A 9,740-nucleotide genomic window follows, 5' to 3' on the forward strand; every position below is an offset into this window, starting at 1 on the left:
CAGAGTGAATGAGACACACACTTGTATATACACATGCACATATGCATACATACTGTAAAGCAATGATGCACTCTGATACACTCCCATGACTACACTGACAAACAGAAGGAGAAATGAATCACAAATAACCCAAAGATGCATGCAAAACCTTCAATCCCACAAACACACACTCTCTCTTTCCAGCTCACCTCTCAGATCTCGCCCTTCTTTGATGCGCCTGACGCGCATCTTCAGCCTCATCTCGCTCTCGTGCATGTCTGTCCACAGCGGAGGAGGGATCACCAAGTCAACGGGCATCCAGGCGACACGCAGAAAACCTACACAATCCACTCGGAGCTCAGGTGAGCGCTAGTATCAGAGGTGGAGATGTTTCCTCTGAAGATAAGGGGATGAAAGGGCCTTTGTGTCTCAGCTGCCGCCGCAGCCGCGCTCTTTGCTCTCGTGTGTCTCTTCACTTCTGACTTTGGCTCGGCACACTCCTGCCTCTCTATTGTTGAGCCTCCTCCCTCTCGCTCGCTCGCTCCCTCCCCGTCTGTGAATGAGCGCACTGGCTGTGCTCTACTGGGGCCTGTGTTCAGTAATAGCTCATGTGTAAGGCATGCAACCACATTCCTGACTCATCAGACAACTATGCGGCCACTGTTGGGGCCAGAGCCGCGCGCGGAGGGAAGAGCGGCTCCTACGCCTGCCGGACAACATGTGTATGTGTGTGTTTGCAATCAACAAAGGAGCCCTAGTTGCTTTCGACTGACCTCTCTGCTTACTGTAGTCATCATCATTGCTTATGTAATGGCACATTATCACGCGCATGATCTGTGTCCTGTCACTGGGAAGTCCATGGGAAGTCCAAGTTGACTCACGGCTAGCACATCACACACGCTTCAACAGAAGAACAGTTTGTCCTGGAATCAATCAGCGTTAATCACGGATGACATCATTCATTAGTCATTAGCCATTAATCATGCATAATTATATCATGATGGGACAGAGCAAATACATCGTGCCGTTTTCTCTATGACAAATGGATATGTGAAACTACTTAAAATGCTAAAAGCTTCGTGAAACTGCAGCATTAAGATTAATTTTAGTGATATTTTGTGGGCAATAAAGGCTCATTGTCATATATTGGCCATTAATCATCCATGCTGGTATCATGATGCGAGAGATCGAATCCATTACATGTCCTTTTATCTGTGACAGATGCATGTAAACATACATAAAGTGCTAAAAACTTAGTTAAACTGCAGCATAAAAACGTCCATTTTCAATCAATATCACCTCATAATGTCAGTTTGGATGAATCTAATATATGTCCATTTCTCTGCGACAGATGCATATGCATAAATACCTAAAGAGCTACAAACTTTGTTAAACTGCAGAATAATGGTGCAGTCTAAAGTTAAAAGTAATGCATTACAATATCGTGTTACTCCCTTAAAATGTGACTAATTGCATTACTTAAGTTACTTTTCATGGAAAGTGCATTACGTTACTTTTGGTTAGGCTTACTTGTTTGTTTTAATATTAAAAAGTTCTATTTTTGGCAAATGTAAATGCCCTTTCACACCAAAAGTGAAATGAATAAGCCTCAGGCTGAAGGAAATGTAAATGTAAAGTCATTGTTGCTTATTAGTGTGGTTGAATTGGATCGTCAAAGGTCAGCAGCAAAGACATTGGTTAATAAAATGGGATTAAATACATAAAGGATATTTGTGTTATTTAACATATTTAATTATTGCATGTTTGTGTCATATTCTGAGTTTGCATTTGACTGTTTTTATTCATATTGAGGAATACTGAATCTCTTTTTGTGTAAGTGAGATGAGTAAATGAATGCTGACATTTAGTCTAGAACTACAGTATCATCATGTTCACAAACTGAAGCATACGGTCACATAGCTACATTTCAGCAAAGCTTTGCAAGTCAAAAAAAAGTCAGATGTCAATCAATGGCCATTAATCATCATCCATATACTGACATCATGATGGGATAGATTGAATCTACTGTGTGTCCTTGTCTACATGACAGATGCAGATGTAAACATACATAAAGTTCTAATACCTTTGGTAAACTGCAGCATAAATATGTGGTCACAATAGCAAATAAATTATGCCGTGAAATTTACGTGGTTTAAATCTTTAGACCTCACACAAAATTACCCTTCAATTGAAATGACTGGATTTTGCCCATGGGGATTCAACGGACAATATTTTGTTCAAAAGATATTTTGAAAAAGGCTTTATTTATTTGGGTTAATATAGGCTAATTCACATCAATGGGGTCCAAAGTGGTTTGGTTAATAACATTGTTCAACATATCTTCTTTTTTTGTTCCGCCTACAGGTTTGGAGTGACACGAGGGTGAGTAAATGATGACAGAATGCTCACTTTTGGCAGAACTGTCCCTTTAAATGTTGTGTGTTTGTTATATACCGAGATGCGGGTTCAACCTTGGCTTTTTCCATCTCCCTGTTGGCTGGCTGCAATGGTGCAGTGACATTTTTCAAGGTTGCTCAGGTTGCCAGATCAGTGAAACTGGAGAAAGCAAATTAGGACTTGGCGGGTTCATGTACCAGTTTTAATTGAGGGGCTTTTCGCTGACCGGCCTGCACGTTTCTGTTCATCCATAGTTGTGTGTGTGTGTGTGTGTGTTTGACCGCAGTGCTGTAAATAGGTGTGCGAGTAAGGTAGCTATTTTGGTACGTGGAGGTGTTTGAGGGAATATACTACATCTTTAATGCAGGAACAACGACACTGACTGCTGGAGGACTGCCAGGGATCTTAACGGAGCCTCTATAGACACATACACACACATGCTTTTGCATGCAATCATAAACTGATCTAAAAATGAGAAATATGATAATTGCCTGAATGTGTGCAGACTTGAGGGAACACAGGTGCTAATTCACACACACACACACACACACACACAGGCAAGCAATATGTGCTGCCCAGCAACAGAGGACAATAATAAAAAAATGTCACGTGATTTTTTTTCTTTGCAGAACTGAAGGTAGAAGCTGTGAGAACCACTAGATGGCAGTAGACTAACATAGCACAGTCTTCGTAGTGTTCTTCAGAATGGACACTTAGCTTACTGAATACTGAATACTGCACAGGACATGCTGTCTACCTTTTTTTCATAGTATGTGAAACAGAACATAGAAGCATTAATAACTGTTTCAAACAAAGAGGTCTAATATACCTGGAGAAAACTGCATTACTGGAGCATACACCTATGATCTTGATGCTGCCATCTTTGCTTCAGGGGCAGTTGTTTGAGCGAATCACCTGAGGTATAAATAACATCAGAAATATCACTGTTAAATGCAATCTTTATCAAATCTCAAAATGAATATCCATCTTCATACTGTATACACTGTTGTGGTGCCTAAATTCACTTTAAAACAATCAATTTGAGGGTTTAATTTTTCATTTTTATCAGTTATTTTATCAGTTGTCAGTCATAACAGTATTGGCCAGCATTAATATATATATATATATATATATATATATAGGCCAGCAATTTAATATCGGTCCATCCCTATTGTATATCTGTTACTTTGCATTTTTTGTCCAGTTTTTCTTTTTTTTTAATTCTTAAGATCAAGTAATGCAATAAAAGGCAGATTGTAGCTATATATATATATAAAAAAAATGTTTCATTCACCAAACCTGAAATGAAAGTTGCATTACATGCATTGTGCTCTATCATATACAAATGCAGTATGTAGGTCACTTTGAAACTTCATGCATACATATAATTTTTAGACACTGTGCATAGTTCAGATACTACTGTACAGTACATACAGAAGAAACAGTATGAGAAATATGCTAGTCTAAAATAGAGCTCTGATCAAACATATTCAGATCTATTAGTTCACTGCACAGCAAATGTACCCGTTTAACTCAAAGCAAGATCCTTCAGGTGGGATGATCGGATTTATTTCTCAGGAGATGTGGGAAGAAAAGGGTGGAAGTTTGAAGGGAAATAAATCACACATTCTTACACAGTGAGCTAACCTCATTTCATCTTCGCATGCCTTTGCCAAAGACGCAGATTTTACGCCACCCACCAGGTCTGATGAGGGGCTTTAGTTTAGTCTTCTAAAATATTACACGGATTTAGATCAGAATGTCTGCCGAGCGTCATAATTCCCAATACAGAGCGTGCAATTTTCAGAAAAAAAGTGTGTCCGATGCAAGAACATGTTTGAAGAAAATGTGTGTAAATCATTCAAGCAGCCTCTCATCTCTCACTCCCGATAAGGCCATGACACTCAGTAGCATCTCCTAATCTTTGCATGATATCAGCACACGCAATGCCGCATGGGTTTCTACACGTCCTCTGCGCGCTTTATCTGTCTAAATTACCAGAGCAGGTAAATGGCGCAAGCATCCAGCGACAGCTCAGAGCCAGTGTTGACAGAGCTGGTTGTTAAGACTCTGGCAAACAAGCAATCAATATGTAATTCCAGCCGTGACGTGGCTCTCGGCCGCTGTCCTGGCATGCCACATCCATGATGTAGTGGACCGTCATTAGAAACGTACACCCTAATAAACCCCCTAACAGCTGCTGGAGTGAAGAGAGCCCAAATCTGGCCGAAGGGTCACTGACTTGCAAAGACATTTGGAGAGGTTGACCTGTGAGGTCACTGGAAGCCCAGGGAATTTTTATGTTGGGCTCTGTCAGTGCTTGCTGAAGGATGTGCTCATGTTTTGTTGTTAGACAGCAGTCGCAATTAAAACAGACAATTTGAACTGCAGTTGCACAAACACACATGCACATACAGCTTCAAAGGTGAAGAGTGGAATTTATGGAATTGCAAAAATAAATGCTGCTGATTATGTCAAACTTTCACACTCAACAGGTCTCATTCAGTAATAATGTGTTATGTGATTGTGTAAAACCAGTTTCCTTTGTGCAACCAGCTTCACAAAGAAATCATTATTCATCAATAATTTAGCCAAAAATAAATATATATATAATAATAAAAAAAAATACAATTTAGAACCAACTGAAACCATATGTGTGAAAAACAATCATACTGTATGTACTATATATATATATATATATATATATACATACATACACACACTCACACACATACACACACACACACACACATGAATATCACACATGATCTAGGTATTATCAAATGGCCAGAGTTTTGAGATTGCAGCGGATGTGAAGGACAATAATGCGATATGAGCTCGCTCAAGTACTGAGGAACTAAACCATTCAGGGCTTTATAAGTAATTAGGAAGATTTTAAAATGTATTCGTTGTTCAATAGGGAGCCAGTGCAGTGTTGACAGAACCGGACTAATATGGTCATACTTCCTGGTTCTAGTAAGAACTCTAGCTGCTGCATTTTGGACCAGCTGGAAATTGTTTATTAAGCACGCAGAACAACCACCCAATAAAGCATTACAACAATCTAACCTTGAGGTCATGAACACATGGATTAACGTTTCTGCATTTGACATTTAGAGCATAGGTTGTACTTTAGATATATTTTTAAGATGGAAAAATGCGGTTTTACAAATGCTAGAAAAATGGTTTTCAAAGGAAAGATTGCTATCAAATATCACACCTAGGTTCCTAACTGATGACGAAGAATTGACAGAGCAGCCATCAAGTGTTGAAGGCAGTGTTTTAGGTTATTACATGTGGAGGATTTTGGTCCAATAATTAACACCAAATACAATAATTAATAATTAATTCTGTTTTTTTTCAGAATTTAGCTGTAGGAAATTACTAGTCATCCAGTTTTTTTTATATCAACTATGCATTCTGTTAGTTTTGCTAATTGGTATGTATCGTCGGCCCGCAAGAAATATAGAGCTGAGTATCATCAGCATAGCAGTGAAAGCCAACACCATGTTTCCTGATGATATCTCCCAAGGGTAACATGTAAAGCATGAAAAGCAACGGTCCTAGTACTGAGCCTTGTGGTACTCCATACTGTACTTGTGATAATCTACTCAAAACAATGTTGTGGTTGATAGTGTCAAACGTAGCGCTAAGATCGAGTAGCACTAATAGAGAAATACAACCACGATCGCATAAGAGCAGGTCATTTGTAACTCTGATGAGAGCAGCCTCAGTACTATGATACGGTCTAAATCCTGACTGGAAATCCTCACAGATACCATTTCTCGCTAAGAAGGAACATACAGTAGCTGAGAGGATACTGCCTTTTCTAGTATTTTTGACAGAAAAAGGAAATTTGAGATCGATCTGTAGTTGACTAATTCTCTAGGATCAAGTTGTGTTTTTTTTTTTTATGAGATGCTTAATAAAAGCCAGTTTGAAGGATTTTCGGACATATCCAAATGACATGTTGTTGGTTTTGATGATTTGACAAGTTTATATAATTCTTCCTCTCTTATAGCAAAGAATGAGTGAGAGTGGAATTGTTCATCAGGGGATCTATAGTGCTCTGTCTGATGCAATACTGTAGCTGACGGCTGCATGGTTAGAATTTTATCTTTAATAGTATCGATCTTGGAAGTAAAGAAGTTCATAAAGTCATTACTGCTGTGCTGTTGGGAAATATCTGCACCAGTTGATGCTTTATTTTTCATTAATTTAGCCACTGTATTGAATAAATACCTGGGGTTCTGCTTCTTTTCTTCTAAAAGAGATGAAAAGTAAGCAGATCTAGCAGTTTTTAGAGCTTTTCTAAGTACGTTCTTTCCTTGTATTACAAAATACCTCTAGTTTTGTTTTCTTCCAGCTGCACTCCATTTTCCGGGCTGCTCTCTTTAGGGTGCGAGTTTGCTCGTTATGCCACAGTGTTGGACTGTTTTCCTTCATTTTCATTAAATGTAAAGGAGCAACCGTATCTAAGATGCTAAAAAAGAGAGAGTCCATAGTTTCTGTTACACAATCAAGTTTTCCTGAGTTATTGGATTTGCTGAGGAATTGAGACAAGCCAGGAAGATTATTTACAAAGCAGTCTCTTGTTGTAGAAGTCATGGTTCTACCATATTTGTAACAAGGAGCTGAGTTTGTAGCTTTAGCTATATGGATTATACACGAGACTAGATAATAATATATCAATAATATCAATAAGAATAATATCATCACTCTGTTGCAGAATTTCAACGCCATTAACATCAATTCCATGTGACAGTATTAAATCTAGAGTATGATTTCGACAATGAGTAGGCCCTGACATATGTTGTCTGACCCCAATAGAGTTCAGAATGTCGAACTCTAGAGATGAAGAGAGTTTGTGAGAAATGCTCTACAGCACCCCTTGTGGCAACACTGTGTAGTTGCGTTGTATTATAAATTGAGGTCTGCTACACTACACTCTTCATTTTACTGACTTCCATTCATTTGCATGCAAATGCATTCCTCATGTTGAATGTGTGTTTTTGTTTTTTTAAAGACTATATGTCAGGAGCACTGCTGAAATTGTGAATGCTCAAACTTTAGTGTGACCGAAGCTTTAAGGTTTGACATGCAACATCACAGATTAATATACAGTAAGTTGGTGTTCACATAGTTGTGTAGAGTATATTTGGGGACTTATGAACACACAGATGCATGTGTTTCACACTCATTGGCCTACATTAACATGTTGAATGTGGTTCTGCACACAATCATTCATAGTAAGACGTAAATATGGCTCTGGTGCCAGTCCTAGTGAAAGTCTCATTTATTTATTTGGTCATTTGAGAAGCATTCCCTACTTCAAACAAGAGCCAAACATAAATATGCTTCAAACAAATGACAACTTTATGGCTGTTATTTAAGTCACAATGTTTACAAAGCTCTCATTACTCTTCACATTTGTGCGCTGAATAAAATGTGTACCAGAACAGACTGGAAACAGAGGACTGCAAGCGTTCATGATGTTTAGAGAAGATGAATAGGTGGTGGTCTAGTCACAGTGAGCTTGCATGTGTGTGTACGGCCTGTTACTTAGAGAAATAAACACAGCGTCTAATAGCCGTGATAAAGACTGCATTCCTCTAACAGGAACTCTGCACTCCAGATTTCTGACGCAATGGAAAAAATGAATAAATAAATAAAAATATCACAATATATCTCAGTCAGTGGAAATGTGTGCTGAAACTTCAACTCAGAGGGAGAGAAATAACTTTTTCTTTAGTTTGTTTCATATTTTCTGCAGTAATTTTGATGGAAAAAAAAAGTTAACATCAAGATTTTGCTCACAGAATTGGACTATAGCTAGTATCCACATGTGTTTCCAGTGGCACAGTAGATTGAAAATGCACAAACATCTTTAGTACTTTTAACTTAAATCTAAAACATGTATTCACTTTACTCAAACGCATTATCTGTTGTTTGGTTTTTGGTTTTGAATTCAAATTTGCTGAAAATGTGCTCACTCTCAGACCATCCAAGATGTAGATGAGTTTGTTTCTTCATCAGATTTGTAGAAATGTAGCATTGCATCAGTGTCTCAGCAATGGATGCTCTGCAGTGAATGGGTGCCGTCAGAATGAGAGTCCAAACAGCTGATAAAAACATCACAATAATCCACAAGTAATCCACAGCACTCCAGTCCATCAGTTAACATCTGGAGAAGACAAAAGAAACAAATCATTAAGGCATTTAAACTTCAGTCTATTGCTTCCGTCTCGTAAAATACGAGTCCATAATCCAAAATAACGCTTCCTCCAGTGAAAAAGTCCATCTCCTGTTGTCTCTCACATCAAAATCCAGCCACATATTTGTTTAGAGCTGTTTTTAGACTGTTTTGGCTTGTAAACGGTGCTTGATCTGTGCAGATTTATGTCCTGATTCAGATGAGGTGACTTTTTTCACTTTTTTAGCCGTAAGTTAAAAGCGTCTTGATGATTTGTCTCTTACAAACATGCAGCTTTTGTCTTCTCCAGATGTTAACTGATGGACTGGAGTGTTGTGGATTACTTGTGGATTATTCTGATGTTTTTATCAGCTGTTTGGGCTCTCATTCTGACGGCACCCATTCACTGCACAATTTTCAGTTTCGGGTGAACTATTCCTTTAAATATGGCAAATTACACTCATATTGGTTTATATAAGCATTGTCAATCAACATATTTATATGCACAAATAAAGGCATTGCACTGTTCATCTGATGTTTGAGGTCTGAGGTCTTTTATTTTTGAATTTGGGAAAACTAACTCTAACATGAACATGACAGCATGACTGAGTCTGGGTGAGTGGATCTCAAATAGTTTTCTCAGAACCTCTGCATGAGACATGAGCTAAATACATAAACAAATAAAGACACACATGAATAAATAAACACTTTAAAGGACAAAAATAAACAAGATTTCGCCATTCTTGTACATGTTTATCTCTCTTTCACAGTAGAACGCAAAATAAATGAATAATTCACAGAGCAGTAATTTCCATATCTTTGCACAAAAATGTAAAAACCTTTTCAGCACTGTCGCACACTGTTGACTTCCTCCTCACTGGAGTGTCGTTTATGGCAGCGATTCTGTAAACTCGGGTTATCTCGTTAGGAGAGAAGTGCGTGTCGTGTTACTTCAGCGCTACCGGCAGCTGTCGAGCGATCCTCGATTCCTTTTTCAGACGGGATGATAACAGTGTTTGTGTTGCCCAGGCGACTGCCGTGATGAAAACACGGGGGCGAACAGGATGCCGTTCGTGCGTCGCGAATGTCAACAGATGCGCATCTATTTCAGGACGAGGAGTGTGAGAGAGAGAGAGAGAGAGAGAGAGAGAGAGAGAGCACCGGCGTGGCC

The sequence above is a fragment of the Sinocyclocheilus anshuiensis genome, unplaced genomic scaffold (genome assembly GCF_001515605.1).
Source record: "Sinocyclocheilus anshuiensis isolate Anshui unplaced genomic scaffold, SAMN03320099.WGS_v1.1 scaffold1052, whole genome shotgun sequence".
Lineage (NCBI taxonomy): Eukaryota > Metazoa > Chordata > Actinopteri > Cypriniformes > Cyprinidae > Sinocyclocheilus > Sinocyclocheilus anshuiensis.